Below are 16639 nucleotides of genomic sequence, written 5' to 3'. Positions count from 1 at the left end.
CTGTGGGTTTGGTTTTGTTTCTTTTAAAAGGAGTTGAAGTCTGATACAGTTTCACTCTTTAAAGGGAGATTATTGAGCAGTTATTTAAAATGGGGGAGGCGCTCGACCTTTTCATGGCTGGAGGAGGGGAAAGGCTTTTGTTGTAGGCAATAAGATATCCTCTGCCCTTTGTGACTACTGCTTCAATAAATTGCATTCTGGTAGATTTCACGCAGTAATAGTGTAATACATTTGTTTGGTACAATATAAACCTATGAAAACAGTGTGGCTAAATTCTCAGTAATTGCTTATGGATGCTTATAGTTTTTATACCTCTTGACACGAATGTGAGCTACGAAATGTATGACACCCAGTTGTGCTGCATTAAGTGGCAGTGGTTGTCCCCCCTTCTCCAAAAAAAGACTGCTTTTGGTCAGATTAGTGCATGGGTAGGGTGTGTTGTGTATGGATTCCTTTATCAATAGAATGGTCAATAAGGATGAAATACTGCCAAGTTTACACATGCTTCGATTTTTTTTTTGTAGCCCTGTGCTTGAGGAATCATCGTTAAGTGCAAGTGAAAGATGGGCCTCAGCTCCAAGTGCTGGACCTGGGGTCAGGGTGCATGGCGAGAGGCTGCGGGGCAAGCAGCTGCCCCCGAGCCTTCTATTCTCTGTGACTGGCTATTTTGCATGTGTCCACCCCTCAGTGTCCTCCCTGCTGGCCTCTGTGCTTCTGGAGGGATTTGTCTGCCTTGGTATCTGATCAAAGCCACAGCACAGCTGTGTGAAGGACTGTACCGTGGGAGAAGGGTGCCTCTGTGGGACTCAAAACTGAGGATCTCATCTCCTGTGATCAGTAACACCATCTACCTCTACAGCCGGCTGACGCTTTAAAAAGACCATGGGATAATTTGCCGCAAACTGCAGTTTAGTTGTCCTCAAACTGTTTGTGACTTTGCTCAGTAGTGTCAGCTGGAAAAAGAAATACAGCTTCAAGGCTAGGATCATGAAATGCAGGGAGGAGGAAGAGGAAGCAGTGCTGTTCCTTCTCTTACCAGAGCACTCTGCAGTTGCAGCGTTCACCTAGCATGTAGCATGTGTGGATGAAATTCTGTTAATCTTGGTGAGGGGGATTTGAACCCTATCTCCTAGCCTTGAGAGAGTTTTCTAACTGCCAAGCTGCTATTAGGCATTTTGGGATGAGCTGTTCCATGCTCTTTGCTTAAAATATGCATGCCCTGTTTCTGGGTGAGGATATGTAGCAAGAGGTTGTGGATTCTGTCTTGCTAAATCTCTGGAGACAGAGTACTCTATAGGCAGTTAGTGTTAAGTGCTTTAATATTAAAGTTTTCTGTGTACAGTGGAAGAGCCGAAGGCTGTTATTCATCTGTTCAGCAATCTAGACTCCTGATATTCCTGCAGCTTGTTTGCCTTGTGTCAAACATCCATGAAGACTCCAAAACGGCTGTATTTTCAAGATTTTTTGAAAAGCAGCACTTTCGTGTTGCAACGGAAGATAGAGGTGCCGGTGGGAAACTGACTGCACGTGATCAAGTGCAGCCCTTGGTTACACAGTGTCTTTCTTCCAAAGCTGAGCTCTCAAACTGGGAACTGGAGCGCTGGGTCCTGCTCCTACTTCTCCCACCTCCACACTTTCTCATCTAAGGCATAGCTTAACACATAACTCCTGAAATGTGTGTAGGTCAAGCATTGGCAGCAGGAGGGGAGTCAACTTTGGTCAAATATGTAAGTGCCTGTATTAAAGGCCAGGGCCGGCTTCATCTACCCTAAATTTACTTGCCAAAGAGTTAAGAACCACTTGGTTCTTAGGTGGATGTCTATCCTCCCTCTGTAATCAATGCAGTGGGATTAATCTCTCCTAATTTAAAATTCCTGGAGCTTTCTCTGTCCTCTCATTAGTCATTGGAATGGTAGATGCAGCAAGTCGTTTCACAGATACCTGTTGTAATGTAAGAGGAATCATTCTCTGGAAGGGCTTCCCCTTTGACTGTAGAGGGTGCTTAAATGACCAGAGGGTTCAAGTTAAGTAAGGAGATGTTCATCTCCAGTCTTCCCAGTCCAGTGAGGATAGCTTCTGGAGGAGGTAGCTAAGGATGTTGTCCTCCTAATTTAGGCAGGTACCTTAGATGCTTAAAGTTAGGTTGTGCAAAAACTGCCTTTTGTTTAAAAGTGGGTTAAAACACTTTAATGAGTATAATTTAAAGGATACCTTTTATCTTGGTCTGGACAAGATCAAAGACATCCTGAAATTACATCAGTATCTGTGGAACAAATGAAGTGCTGTTTGTCTCTTTGGAAGCAATAATGCAACTGAAAAACAGTTTTTGAGCCTATTGGCCTGAAGTTTTCTTCCTTTGTTACCAAGTAAAGTAATACTCAGGGTATCGAATCCCACATGAATATTGCTATGCTGCACATACTGGATTTTTGTAGGGTAAGGTAGAAACAAAGAGGCTGATCTTTAAACATATTTATTTTAAAGCAAGGTATGTCTGGCAACCCAGAAAAATGTAGCCATGTAAATGGTAAAAGAACTGTAACAATTTTCTCAAACTTGGTACAAGCTTATTGCATCTGTGTTTGTTAAACAATAAAAAAATCCTCCCTCATTAAAAATGTCTTAAGTACTCCCAGCACCTAAAAATGTTTGTCTCTTTTTTTTTTTTAAAAGGCATTTGCAGTATAAATATGATATTTGCAAAATCAGAGGCTTTTGACTGTATCTGTTTACAAGCATAGTCCTATAGCAGTGTCAGCTGCTGTGTCTCCAGGTTGCATTCACAGTTCATTCGAAGTTGAACCCTCGATGCCCATCAAGTCTGATGTCGCTATGCTTGTTGCATAGCTAGGAAGTGAGAACTCTGATACTGTGCTTGGCTTCTTACTGATAAAATATTTAGATGTTCCAGATAGAGCAAACTAGAGTGCAGAAGAACAATCTGAGCTCCCTCTGTCCTGAGGACGTTGCTGAGGCATGCACACCTGCTTCCTGAGTTTCTGCTAGCAATTGCAAGAAATAAAAGGCAGATATCTGGGCTCCTCTGCCTGGATGGTGTAGTAGCTTTTAAAAAGATTGATTTGCTAATCAAAAGCTGATGCAGAGGCCGTTGGAAAAACATTAGGGCAAAGTACTAATTTCCACTAGTTTTCTGTGTGGGGCCTTCAACTAAAGGAATGAATATTAAAGGAACTGTGATGCCAGTAGCCTTTGCAAATGCATGTGCATGATGTCTTCAAAGATACCTCTGCTCTTCCTTTGCTAGAGAATCTTTTATTTTCCTGCAGGCAGAGCAGTACTTTGTTTGACTCGGGAGCTGGCCAGTGCTTGATGCAGAAGAGAAATCCTATGCTCACTGCATAGTGAAGTACTCCTCACTTCTGCAAGCTGTTGGTCGCTAGCCGCTGTCGCAGAACCAGGACCTGCGCAGGCAGCCTGAAGCAGGAAGGAGGGCTGCTCCCCAGCGCTGAAGCTGTCTCTATGCTGCTCGCGCAGAAGTACGTGAAGTCCCCTTCCACCTTCGGTTGGCCAAAGTGCAGCAGGTTGGCCACTTTCTTGCCAAAGCCCCTGACAGTAGGTCTGTGGTCTGTACGCAGCTCTTCTCTGTGATGCTTGTGCTGCTGCGAAGTGAGCCTCTTGCAAGGCCATGTGGTGCATGTGAAGAATAGATGCAGACGCAGTTTCACATGGAAGGACAATAAAATATCCCTTTCAAAGATCTCAAACTCAGACCCTTAAAAATATTTCCCCAACAAACACCACACTATTGGAAAATATCCCTCAGATGGAGGGCTTATAGTGAGAGAACGGCACCCCTATCATCATCTTATTCGGAGAAGAGATTACAGGGAACCCCATCCTTGCCATGCAAGTCTGCAAATCCCTGCTCCCGGGGGGATCAGCAGCAAGGCAAGGAGACAGGTACTGAGAAATCCATCTCAGCCTTGATATGGACCCTGTGGGGGTTGACGAGTTTTGGGTTAGGCTCACAAGAAGCACCTCCCTGGCATATGTTTGCTAACACTGCAAAACATGAGTGTTGACAAACAGCTGCAAAAATGACTTATCAGCGTGTGTGGAGAAGGGTTTCAGGGGCACTGACAAGGGGAATGTCTGTCTAAGGCAAAATAAATGAGTCTTCTAGGAAGTATGATAAACTGCATTGATGAGTTTTCTGGTGACTAGAGGGGTTTTAGCTAAATGGTATTGTGAAGAGTAAGCTCATAAAAAGATGAAGGTGGGATTTGCCCAGGTACTCTCAAAAGTTAACTTTGAGTCTTCTAGCTGCATCTGAATATGTGATTCAGTGGATAGTCTAACCTTATGGTTCAGAGTCGTGTAAAATAATGTTTTAAACTCTGAAAAGCAATAGAGATGACTAAATTACTTTAAAATATATTTGAGTTTGTTTTAATAAATACATATAATTGAATCGGGGAAAATAATCTTATGAAGCAGTATTTAGAGCAGAATTGCCAAAAAAATCCAGTAATGCCTTAAAGATCAAAGGGAAGTACATTTTAAGTCAACATATCAAAAGTTAGGTTGTTTTTGAGATATAATAAAAACTATTCTTTTACAGGTAAAGGACTATGCCAGGTTAGGATGTTGTACAGTGCATGGTACAATAACCTGTGTTGGCAAAGGTGTTACTGTGCTCTGATGTCACAATGAATGTCATGTTGCAGTATGCTAGATCACTTGGGTCAGTTTTCTGCTAAAAACATGGTGTAGACATCACAGAAGGTCACTTATTGCATACACCTTGATATATGGCAAGAAAACCCATCAGCTCTCTGGAATGGATTTCTCCTGTCCTCGAGGTGGTGCCTCTGGAGAAGTTGATACGGTAACAAGCAAGTTTTATACAATCCTGGCAAAAACATATTGCTTTAGAAAGCCTTATACAGTTTGCATGTTAATTTAAGTACTGAAATAATAATTTGTGTGTTTGTAGCTGGGAAAAGATTGTTGTGGTTTGTTTTTTTTTTTTTTAACTGGAGTTTCATCTTTTCACTTAGGGAAGGAGCATGAAATCTCAGTAAAACTGGTAGGATTTTCATTTGCTGAAGTCCAGGAAATATATAAGCAGTCTTTCTCAGGGTATCCTGTTACTCTAATCAGCCAGAAAAGGACTGGCCATTTCATGAGTAAAAGTGGTTTTTAAGACTTAAATCCCAGGTTGGTTTTGGAGCTTTGTTTCTATTGTAGCTGAGCTAGTTTGCCTTTACTAAATGCTAAGCTAATGTAGGTGCTGCTAAAACTTCTCTGGGTATATTTGAGACATTTTAAGGTTTATTTGCACTTAAATTTGTATTTTGGAGTTTGAAGTCAAACAGTCCTTACAACTGTCATAAACTTTCTTTTGGGATACGGACACGTGGTAGGTTTTCACGGCGCTCATTTAATGGGCTGGGCGTGTGTGTGAGATGCACACTTCTCTGTATTTGCCAGCTAGGACTGAATCTGGGACCGGGAAACAGTCATGAATGTTTAATGCACTGGCAGTTTCATGTATGTAAGGAACTGATGTTTGAGATGAACCTTCAGTAACTGTTCTGTGAATTATCTGTGTATGCTTTCCTTCTGCTATTCTTCTGTGGCATACATTTCTGGGTGCCTATTTCTGCGTCCTCTTGTAATGTGGCAGCGGAATCGCTCTAATGAGAGCAAAGGTGCTGGCAGCCCCTGGGAGTCTCTGCCCAGAGGCATGTTCAACCCTCAAGTTTGCATTTCAGGTTGTTGTGGTTTAACCTGGCAGGCAGCTAAATACCACACAGCTATTCGCTCACTCCCCCCTCCTCGCCCTGAGTGGGATGGGGGAGAGAATGGCGGGGGGGGGGAAGTAAAATTTGCGGGTTGAGATAAAGACAGTTTAATAGGACAGAAAAGGAAAGGAAAATAATAATAATAATGATAAAAGAATATACAAAGCAAGTGATGCACAATGCAACTGCTCACCACCTGCTGACCGATGCCCAGCCAGGTCCTGAGCAGCGGCCCCCCCTTCCCCAGCCAACTCCCCCCAGTTTATGTACTGAGCATGACGTCACAAGGTATGGAATGTCCCTTTGGCCAGTTTGGGTCAGCTGTCCCAGCTGTGCCCCCTCCCAGCTTCTCGCTGGCAGGGCATGAGAAGCTGAAAAGTCCTTGACTAGTGTAAGCACTACTTAGCAACAGCTGAAACATCAGTGCGTTATCAACATTATTCTCATCCTAAATCCAAAACACAGCACTGTACCAGCCTCTAGGAAGAAAATTAACTCTATCCCAGCCGAAACCAGGACACAGGTGAATAGACCTGCACCAGGACAGGGGTGCAGGAGCAAGGCTTGGTCTGTGGCAGTGTCGGGGCTCACAGCCGTAGATTGGAAAAGCAGTAGCACCCTAAAGAAGCTCCTCTTCAAGAGTGCCTAAGGCTTTCCCAAGGGAGAGACCTGAATGGCTGAACAAATCCTTTTCTGCTTTGAGGATAGTCCTGGAGACATCAGTCAGACAAGCTGCTCCCAGCCGGTTAAGTCAACATGGGGTTGGTTTGTGAGCAGTGGGACTCTGAAATGCGTAGATGAGCCAGCTGGCAAGAATGGGACCACAGTTATTGCTAATGTTTTTGTGATGATAGCCTGGATGCAATTAAGTTAAGAGGTGATTTGCAAATGTTTTGTTCAATTTAGCACACCATAACTTAGCTGTCACCACTTTGCACTCCTTGGCTTGGTGAGGTGAGCTTCTACCCCATCTTACCTGACTTTTTTGAGAATGCTAAACTGTCTCCAAAGATTAATACTAATATGCCATAATTACATCTGCTTCTTAATTATTGTTATAAGCAAAATTTACTTGCCCTGTTAAACACACTTGCAAGGATGCTACTGCTTTCTTCCTTCCCAAGGCCGCAGTATTATATATTCATAATGACAAAGCAGAAGCAAGTCTTAGATGCAGATGGTCTCCTATATCTTAACGGGATTGCATCCTGTTTCTGCCATGCCAAATAGAGCACAGTTTAAGACCAGTCTTTAAGAACTAGACACACGCAGCGGTAAGGAAACCTGCAACATAAAACTGTAAGTAGCCGGCAGAACGAGTGACATACAGAGCACATGTCCTCTGTGTCATGAGATGACAAATGCGATCATCTTTAGGACTAAACAAGAGGACACCTGTCACAGAAATGCAATAACTGCATTTTGTTGTGGATTTTTTCCAGCAGCAAAATATTAAAATATTCCAGGAATGTGGCCTGATTTCTAACTGAGATAAGGTACAAATATCATAACAAATGCATACTGGTTACTTAAAACTTTTATTTTGTTGTTATTTTCTTCTAAATTGTGGTTAGAAACTGAAGTCTTCAGCTGCAATTGCAGTGAATGGTAGAAACAAGACATCCCTGGTGTGAAATACTGCAGTGTGCTAAGTGATGCAGGGTAGATCTCACGCTATTGTTTGGATCGCAGTGAAAGACAATACATCCATCTTATGTGTATGTATAAATCCTACTGGTGAGGAACTAAATACTCTAGGGGCCTAACTTTACCCTGTGAAAATTCAGCAGCCCAACCCCACTTTGTAGCTTGTATGCCCTACTGGCAGACACAAATACTTGGATGGAAAATTGGAACCTCTCTGAATTAACAAAAAATCTCCCAGGGAGAAATTAGGCTACAGTCTCAGGAATACTTCTTGGTTTTTGTCTTTCCTCTACAGAGGCTGTAGGTGTAGGCTTGAATTCCTTCATCTGCTACAGTGTTGAGCTGAGCTAATTTGTTACACGTCAAGGCCAGTCAGTCTCTCTCTTCCTCTGCTCTTCTTTCTGCTGATAAGAGAGATGGGAGAACAGCTCAGGGGTAGCTTGGTTACACCCTGCTTCTTGACCAGGGCACATGGTAAAGTTCCAGTCTAGCCCTTTACAAAGAGAAGTAACACTTTATCTCTTTTGGAGGTGGATGGAAAAAGAGGAAAGACAAATCACTTTGATACTGCTAAGCCACAAGCAAGGCAATGGGGACAAGGCAGGAGTTTTTTCATTTGTCTTTTTGAGCAATGATATGAATAAAGCAAGAAGCCAGTAGTTTTTTCCATGATGCTCTGCCTGCCCCCCCCCCACCCCCGCCCTTGCAATGTGGTGTCACTTGCATTTCCCACACTTCTATTTTCTGAGTGCTGTCTTGATGACCTGCTCGGTGCTGGAGTGCTTAATTTTAAAATGAAAGACTGCTCCATGGGTGTTCCTCTTAGCTGTCACATATTCTGGCTGTCGACACAGCCAGACATTGTTGCAGCTGTAACTTTTTTTTAGTGGACCAGTGTCACTGTGATTTATACTTCTGCCTAACTAAGGGATTTGGATTTTAAAATAATCTCATCAGAGGCATCTCAGTTAGTCAATGAAATGTATTTGGCCGTGTTTGATTAGCTGAGACCAGCTCTACGGTGACAAATTTGCCATAGAAGTTGCTCTTGGGTAACTGGAGACCATGAGAGCGTGCTGTATGCAGGCTCCCAGTGCTTTCTGCTCATTTTGCATATTGGAAGGCAAATTTTAGGAAAGGTGAGAAGAGTGATGAGAGCTGCTAGGAATTTTTTAATAAAGTTTTTTGGCAAAACACAGGGTTCTGTCAAGAAACATTTTTGTTCACAGCATGTTATTTTGATGTTGCTGACAGCATTTCCACTTCCAGAACTGGATTACTAAAGATGGAGTGTGTTCATTTTACTGAAAAAAGCTTCTAATTTTCTGATGAATTGGAAGTGTGTACATGCATGTACATGTACATGCATGCACGCGTGCATGCAAGCTGCATTTCCCAGCTAGCTGTAATGAATGCAGTGCTTGTCTGTTTTGTTGTGTGAATCCTTCTTAGTGATATTGGTACTCTCCCTCTTCTATAAAGAAATCTGTAGCCCTGAGGAGGATGCATGAAGAAATACAGGCTTAAGCTTTTAGGATACTGGTCAAAATGCTCCATCTAATCAAATTTCTGACTTTAATGGCAAGCTGATTCTTGCAGTCTGACTTTGTGTCATCCAGTGGCACTGCTTATTGCTGAGAAAGATGACTTAAAATAAGAGAGGGGAGATCAACATTAGTTGAAAAGTATCATTTGAGATCCTGTTGTATTTTTTCATACAATTTCTGAATTCAGTGGCTGCCAAACATTTTAAAGGGGCTTTCATTCATTCATAAAGAAGTACCTTCTGCTCTGAAGCACTGACCAAGCAGGATCTCAGGAACTTCAAATCAAAGACTTCTGCTTGGAAGGAAAGTATTTACCTGGAGTTAGAATGAGTGTGGCTACTACAGTCCTTTCTCTAGGGCTTGGCTTTGTTAATTACAGAGCGCTCTAGCCCCTCTGGAACACGCTGTTCTCACCTTTATTCATGCTGAGTAAGGGGAAGGTGTCTCAATCTGAACTAGGTTTGCTACTGCATGTCTTGCACGATAATTACACAATTAAACTCTCTCTATCATGCATATACTCAAAGAAGTTATTCTGTCTTTGGGGTGAATAATTGCGCACTCTAAATGCTATATATGCATTTGCACATGTGTGTATACATATGGAGGTGGGGAGGAAGAATGGGCAGGCAAAAGATGTAATTATTCAACAGAAGCCTTAGCCTTGCATTATAAATATGGTTCATGACTTAAGGAGCCTGAGGACATAATATATTCATCTTCTGCTTGAATATCTAGTTTTAATCATAGACTTGCCTGAAAGTCCTTACGGAAGATGAGCACTGACATTTAAAGCACTTCTGACGTATACGTTGTCTATGTACAGATACAGTGGGCTCTTGCAGCAAAGGGGCTGAGGACAAGAGGATGCTGAATTGAAACAAAGCCTGTCAGTCTTCTCCGAAGAGGAAAAGTTATTTTCATGCATTAGCAAATGCCTATAGCTAAGGCAAGGACACGTTTAGCATCAAATGTCAAATAATTCAATTGAAAGGATAAAAATTCTTGCAGCATCAGTGTGGGCACTGGGGAATAGGCTGGCAGCAAACATGGATTGTGTTCACGGCCCTGGCACTGGCTTTGGGCGGACTGCTTAATCTCTTCCCGCCCAGCTCCTCTTCTGGTTGTATCTGTTCAGCCTGGTGAGCTTTCCCAAAGAGCAAGCATGCAGTTGTGTAACTGCAGAAGGGAGTCATGAGGCAGCTCTGCCCAGCCTGCTGCCTTCATCTTGGCAGAGAAGGGCATGAAGTTCAGCAGCCATGCACCTTATCCTATACACAGTCATTGTATTCTTAGCTCTGCTAGCCAAGGCAGTGAAATACGTGTGTGAAGTATGTGTAAAGAAGAGTTGTTCAAAATGGCATCCCGTCCCCATTGCTGGAGAGGCAGAACCACTGCAACACAGCATTATGATTATCCAGAGTCTACCACAGTGAGGACTTGATTATGTTATTAGCCTTTAGGCTGTCCTATAATTAAAGATGAATGCTGGGTAAAATTAAGCAACTATTTTGCGGGCTAGGCACCTTTCTTTTCATTGAATCCTTTGTGATAGGCAGCTACAGGAGTCTTACTGTGGTAAAAAAGGTATTTTCTTACCCTTGCAGTTTTGAATTTAATGGTAAAGAGAGGTTTCTGTAATACAGTGCCTGTGAAATACCAGATATAACTTGCCATGATGTCTTATAGACATCAGGCTACATCTTGTAGGTGATCAAGCGATGTCTTGTAGACGCTTACTCACATAGCTCACCTAAACACTTGACTCATTTTACTATTTAACCCAACCCATGGTGTTGCATTGAAGTGGAGCACCTGAGTGAGTGGCTATTTGTGGAATCAGGTGAGTGCTTGCCTCTTCATTGTGAGTACTGGGCTCTTTACCGAGACAAGGCTTTGGCACTCCACTGATAGAGATATGCAGTAACTCCAAATTCTCCCTCTCTAGAAAGAAGAAGGAGATTGTGTGGGGTGCACTGGCTTATGGTAGCTCAGCTCATGAGTAAACATCTTCTCTTTTGCCTTTGGCTGCAGAAAGCCCTGCAAGAGGTTAGACTCTGTAGAGCAGATGAATGCAGATGTCAACGTGTAAGGGAGAAGATAAACTTGCAGAGCAAGAAGCCCAATAAACGAAACTGACAATTTTATATCCAGAGACTTTTCTCTGGAAATTACAGATTTTGTCAGCTAATATATCACCTGTACCTTTCCCTGTGCTGCAGGAGATACATCACACGCTACAGTAGCATGTCATTGTACATACGTTGTCTTCACAGTCTGCGTCTTATGCGTTTGTCATATATTTCAATGGCAAATGATGCACGTTAAGAGCCTCCTCTTGTTTGGGTTACTCTTCAAATTTTTTCAGAGTGAACTAGGGACTCTTTCCTAAAGAAGCTCATAAAAGCTATAGCATAACTGCTCAGTAATGTTGCTGAAGTAAAAGACTGAAATTATTGACGAACAATTACAAATTTCCTTTGAGGGCACAGGCATACTATTAAGCGATGAAACTTGATGAGACAAATGACCTTTACTTCTTCCCAAGAAAAGTGTAACCTCTTTATTTTTTCCCCTATCACTTATGGGGTCAGGAAACGCAACTATAAATCTGTGTGTGTGACACATTTAGTAAATGATTGCTTCAGCACTTCAGTGCTAGAAGAAGCAATAATGTAAGGCCGTGTTGGATTGACAGACCTATATGGCTAGACTCCTGGAGGAACTGTCCTTCCGAGGCGTGCTGTGCTGGGATGTCCTGTTGCTGACAAACTGCCCACAAGCCTGGAATGATGCAATGAGCATATTACCCATATTCAGCATCCTGACAAGCTGCGGGGCAGTATGGGAATGCAATGCCAGGCCAAGCCCACTGCCTTCTAGCAGCACCTGTAAGTTGTTCTGCCAGCCAACAGAAACCGGGGTACCAACAGACCAGGGTAGGTTTTGCTTTATTTCAGTATTCCCTTTTACATGCTGTGCTGAGTCCTGTAAGCTAGGAGAACTGGCATAGCTGCTGCAGGAGGACATGCACGCAGTTTTCCTCTCCTACAAAAAGAAATTGCATTTCTAGTAGGAGGGATTTCAGCAGCTACTATGTGCTTTGTGTTCAATTTTTATTTAAAACCTCACGCTTTCTATTATTGTTTCTAGTTTAATATATTTAAATAAGGAGCATTAAAACAGTTGAGCTAAAAGGGAAAATAAAAGCCAGTGGTACAGATTTTGCCTTCTTGAGGGTTTTAGCACTAAATAAACTTTTCTTCCTGCCCTGTAAAGCAGATGCTGAAGCTGTAACTAAAATTCAGACAACTTTCCCCCCACTGTGGACAGAGCTCTGCTTTCTTAGCACGGAGTTTCTTCTACAGCTTGCAAGTCTTCCCATGTCGTGTATCTTGATAGTTAAGGACTAGTTTCGAGGCAGTTCCTCTATTAGCTTGCCTTTGCTGAGCATCTGTAGATCAGAGGTAAGAGCGAGCCATATTTAGGCAAAATACAGAGCCAACAGGAAAGTGCCCCTTTTTTTTTCTGTGGCAGAGCCTCTGTCTATACTAATAAATACGTTTCTGAGCCTACTTTTGGTAAATAAGAGGTGAAGAGGACAATGATGCCTAATTGTTGGAGGAGTGGTGGGATATCTGAAGAATAATCTCAGTTCTTCCCCTGGCCCATGCCTCCGTAACCATATCTGGGATAGTTTATGAAATGGGAAGGAAGGGTCTCCCTTTTGTGCACTTTGGGATCTACAGATAAGGAGTGCTTCATAACAGGAAAATGGTATTGTCAGATGTTGCTTGAAGTCTGGGCAGATGCCAACTGAACCGCTAATACAAAGACATCTTTCTCCAGACATGTAGACAGCTGGGCGCGTGTTTGGTATTACAGGTATGCCCTTAATTGAGGGATAGGAAGCTCCTAGACAGAGTTGGTATTAACTGTCAATGTGGTGACTGACACCTTGGCTCAAAGGAAGATAAAAGATACTGCACTGCAGAGTGCAAAAAGGGGGTAACGAGGGTTTCTCTTTGAGCCTATAGAGCTGATTAAGCTAGTCTCACCGGACAATATGCACTAGGACAGGTCATAAAATGTGTTACTAAAGCTGATTACATGTCTGATCATGCCAGGATTTTTCCTGTTGTGGCCAGATGCTAGTCTGTGAGGAAGTAAGTCAGCATTACACTGAAAGTGGTCATCCGCTGTTGGCTTGTGAAATTAAGAGAGTTACTGTCAGAGATGTTATCCAAAATAGCATCAATAGTTTGATATGAAACCGAGCTTGCTTTTATGCTGTGCTATGTTATGTTAATCCCAGTAATATTTTTTTACGCTGCTGCTACCAGTACTGCTTTCTGTTAGTAACTAGGCTACTTTCCGCACAGTTGTGTGTTATTTGTATAGCACCATGGGGATGTCTTTGATAAGGACTGAGCCCAGAGCAGTTCATGGGCTCTAGTGTCATGGGGGATTTTCCATAGATGATTTTTGTGGAGATTGCTTCAAGCTCTTGATCACTGTTTCTATACCAGTGCTACAGAACCTTGCCAGGAGACCATAAAAGAAAACTGCACTTAACTGAAATGAGTGGTTTCAGCTGAACTGTAAAATTCTGATGCTTTGGAAAGGTATGGAAGTAGACCCATGCAGTTGGCTCTCACCTTGTGCTCCTTTTGCAGGTGGGCCTGTACCCAGCACATTTGTGGAGCTGTCTCCCCTGTGTAAGCCACATCCTGCGCAGTGGCTTGGCTTGGTCTTTATCCTAACCGGCACCATCTGGTGCATTGGGTCAGGCTTAGAAGGTGTAAGTGACCTGGGATCCTTGTTTTCCTTCTTTTCAGCCTAGTATGTTGGCACTTTGCTGTCACCTGTACGTCCATCTTGTCACCTGGGGTACTGCACACTGGGAGAAAAGAGGCTTCAGAGATCTGTTAGAAGCTAGAGAAAGAATAATTTTTAGTAATTAATTCTTAATAATAAAAGTCACTCTTTAATTGAAGTAACGAAATAATATGTTACTTCATCTTCGTATGCCTGTACCATATAGAACCTAACTTAAAGCTAATCAGTCAACCAGCCATCCCCTCCTACCACTGCCAGGACAGAATAGTGACCCGTGAATGCATGGAGCACAGTTAAGATTAGTGCTCCCTCGCTGGCTTCTCTGAAATGAGGGACTCCGACTACGTCCCTGCAGATATCAGTGCAACTTTTAGTTAAGACTGTTCTTTATTCATTGGATAATTTCCATATACTTTCTGCTCATTTAACTTCTACATCTTGAATGGATATGTGCCAGCTCCTGGGCAGGCGTCTGTGGGTGAATTTTTTTCTTCATTAGTTGCTGAGATAGTATAGAGGCTTAAATGGAAAAAGTGCCCCTCGAGCCAGGTGGGGAAGGGTTGGAGAGTTTAAGATTTGGACCTGGTTCTGAATTTTGCAGCTGAGCCTGAAAGACAAGAGCAGCCAGCTTACTTGTGACTATTTGCCAGCATTGGGCAGTGGTTTGTGTGCAGCACCAATTGCCATTTCTCATCTTGCCTAACGTTGAGTTTTGTAGAGCAGTATAAGAGCTCCCCATGTGCTAGTTGTGACATATCTGCAGCACTGGAGTTCTCACTTTCTGATTTTTCTGCTGCTTCTCTTGAAAACAAATGTGTGTCAGGAATTTAATGACTTTGAGAGACTTCAGCATAACTCTGTTATGCACATCACTGGAAAAGAAAATGTCTTCAAGTTTTTACTCGGAATGAAACACTTTTACGCTTGAATCTCCTAAATAGAAAATGTTTTCCCTTTACATCCATATTCCCTTTTTCTTCCTCTTGCCAGATGCCACAAAAGTACAAGCTCAGAGTAACAGGTATTTTGTTGGACAGCAAACATGTTTTCTAGCTGGACTTGGCCCTGAGCTCAAACATCAAATCCACGCACTCTCAGCGGGGGTAGAGTGGAGGGTTCAGGTTTGGATCTAACTTTGAAATCCAGCCCCTGTATTAATGAAAGAATTCTAATTCTTTCAAGCTTTCAGCTTAATTTTGGTCTCAAGTCTTGCTCAAAGGAGAAATTTTCAGGTTGCCAAAGGCTGTGGGGTACTTCTGCGACACGGACAGTAGACTGCATGTGAGCAACTTGCACAGAAATGTGCAAGTGTGGGAGTGAGGCATCTCTGGAGATACTCATGGTCTCTTTTATCTTCCTGTGGTGTGCTGTCGTTTGCAACTTCTGGTCTCTTGTACCTGAGGTCTTAGTTTTTCATAAGTAGTTACCTAGGATTTTGTAGTCCGGTGAAGTACTGGGATGGGTATTATGGGCTTTCTGGACCTCCTCATTTCCATTGTGTTGCCTAGAAAGCTAAATATATATGGCTAAAGAGATTACGGGCACTTTGATATAAATAGCTGTGAGATCTGCTGTCCTTTTTATCTGCTAGTTACTGATGAGACCCCACAAGCACATTCCAGGTTTCTAGCCTAGTTCTCAGGAGGTTCATGCTGATGCTGCATCACAGGGTTGCTGTCTTCACCTCAGTATCTCTGGACCTCAGCATTTATAAAAGCACCTGAGTAAACCCTCCTTTATATATCAAAAGCTGTTGCGGGAAGGGATGCCCACAAGAGCATGGGATATACTATGATGATACGGCGATAGGCAGAGCTGTTTGCATACCTAGGGCAGATGATCAGACATATGGGGCCTCATTCCTTTCTCTGTTAAGACTTGATCCACAGGCTTTTGAATTCCTTCTGGATTTGCCTTAATGCAACTCCATCATAGCAGAGTGCTTGGGATGAGGGAAAAACCAGCCTGTGGCAATCGGGGATGGGTAGGAGAAGGTGATGACGAAATATCACCCTTCTAGTCTTCCTATAGCTCCTGCTACCATAGTTGTCATTAGTTAAACCACTTGCTCCACTGCAATGAGCAACTGCAACTAACGGGTAGGTGACCCTGCTCCTGGCCAGACAATATTGCCAACACTAGTGGAGAAGAGTCTCCGCTGTAATTCTTGCAACTTTTCTGAAGTCTTGAGAAGCTGTATGTTTTGTCATTTCCGGGTATTTTATGTATCATTCTTTGGCTCTGAGAGGAACTAAAAATGAAGTGATATGATATTCCCTTTGTGTCTGTACACGTGTTACATGTATGTGCATTATAATAGTGTGGTTTCCTTGAGGATATATGGCTTGTAAAACTGCACTGCATATCTGTTCCCCTCCCTGGCGTATTAATCGCTTTCAGGAAAATATAAGAGCTAGGCATTTAAAAAATAGCTGTGTTGCTTTCCGCTTATATTGCAGCCTACTCATTCCTATCCTTTATTTTCATTGCTTCTATATTTAGCTTACAGGTCTGTCCTGGGTCATGCTGATATAACTGATGTAGGAATTTGGCCACTTAGGTGACAGTTATACCTATATTTAGAAAATTCTTCTAATGACTCTGATGCCCCATTAAATACCGCTTTCCTTACAGTGATGCTTACTTAAAGAATAGAATATTAATAAGCATCAAGAATTGACATCCATACTGCAATTAAAATAATTGCTTAATTAAGAGGATAATTTAATGCTTACTAACAACATTTGTAACCATGCAATGCAAAATAAGATTTGTTTGCATCTCATTGGTATAGGCCTAGACCCAAGCTCCAGAACTGAATATGTGTTAATTATAAAA

This window comes from Aptenodytes patagonicus, chromosome 1, assembly GCF_965638725.1.
Source record: "Aptenodytes patagonicus chromosome 1, bAptPat1.pri.cur, whole genome shotgun sequence".
Lineage (NCBI taxonomy): Eukaryota > Metazoa > Chordata > Aves > Sphenisciformes > Spheniscidae > Aptenodytes > Aptenodytes patagonicus.
This window is presented reverse-complemented; position numbering follows the sequence as displayed.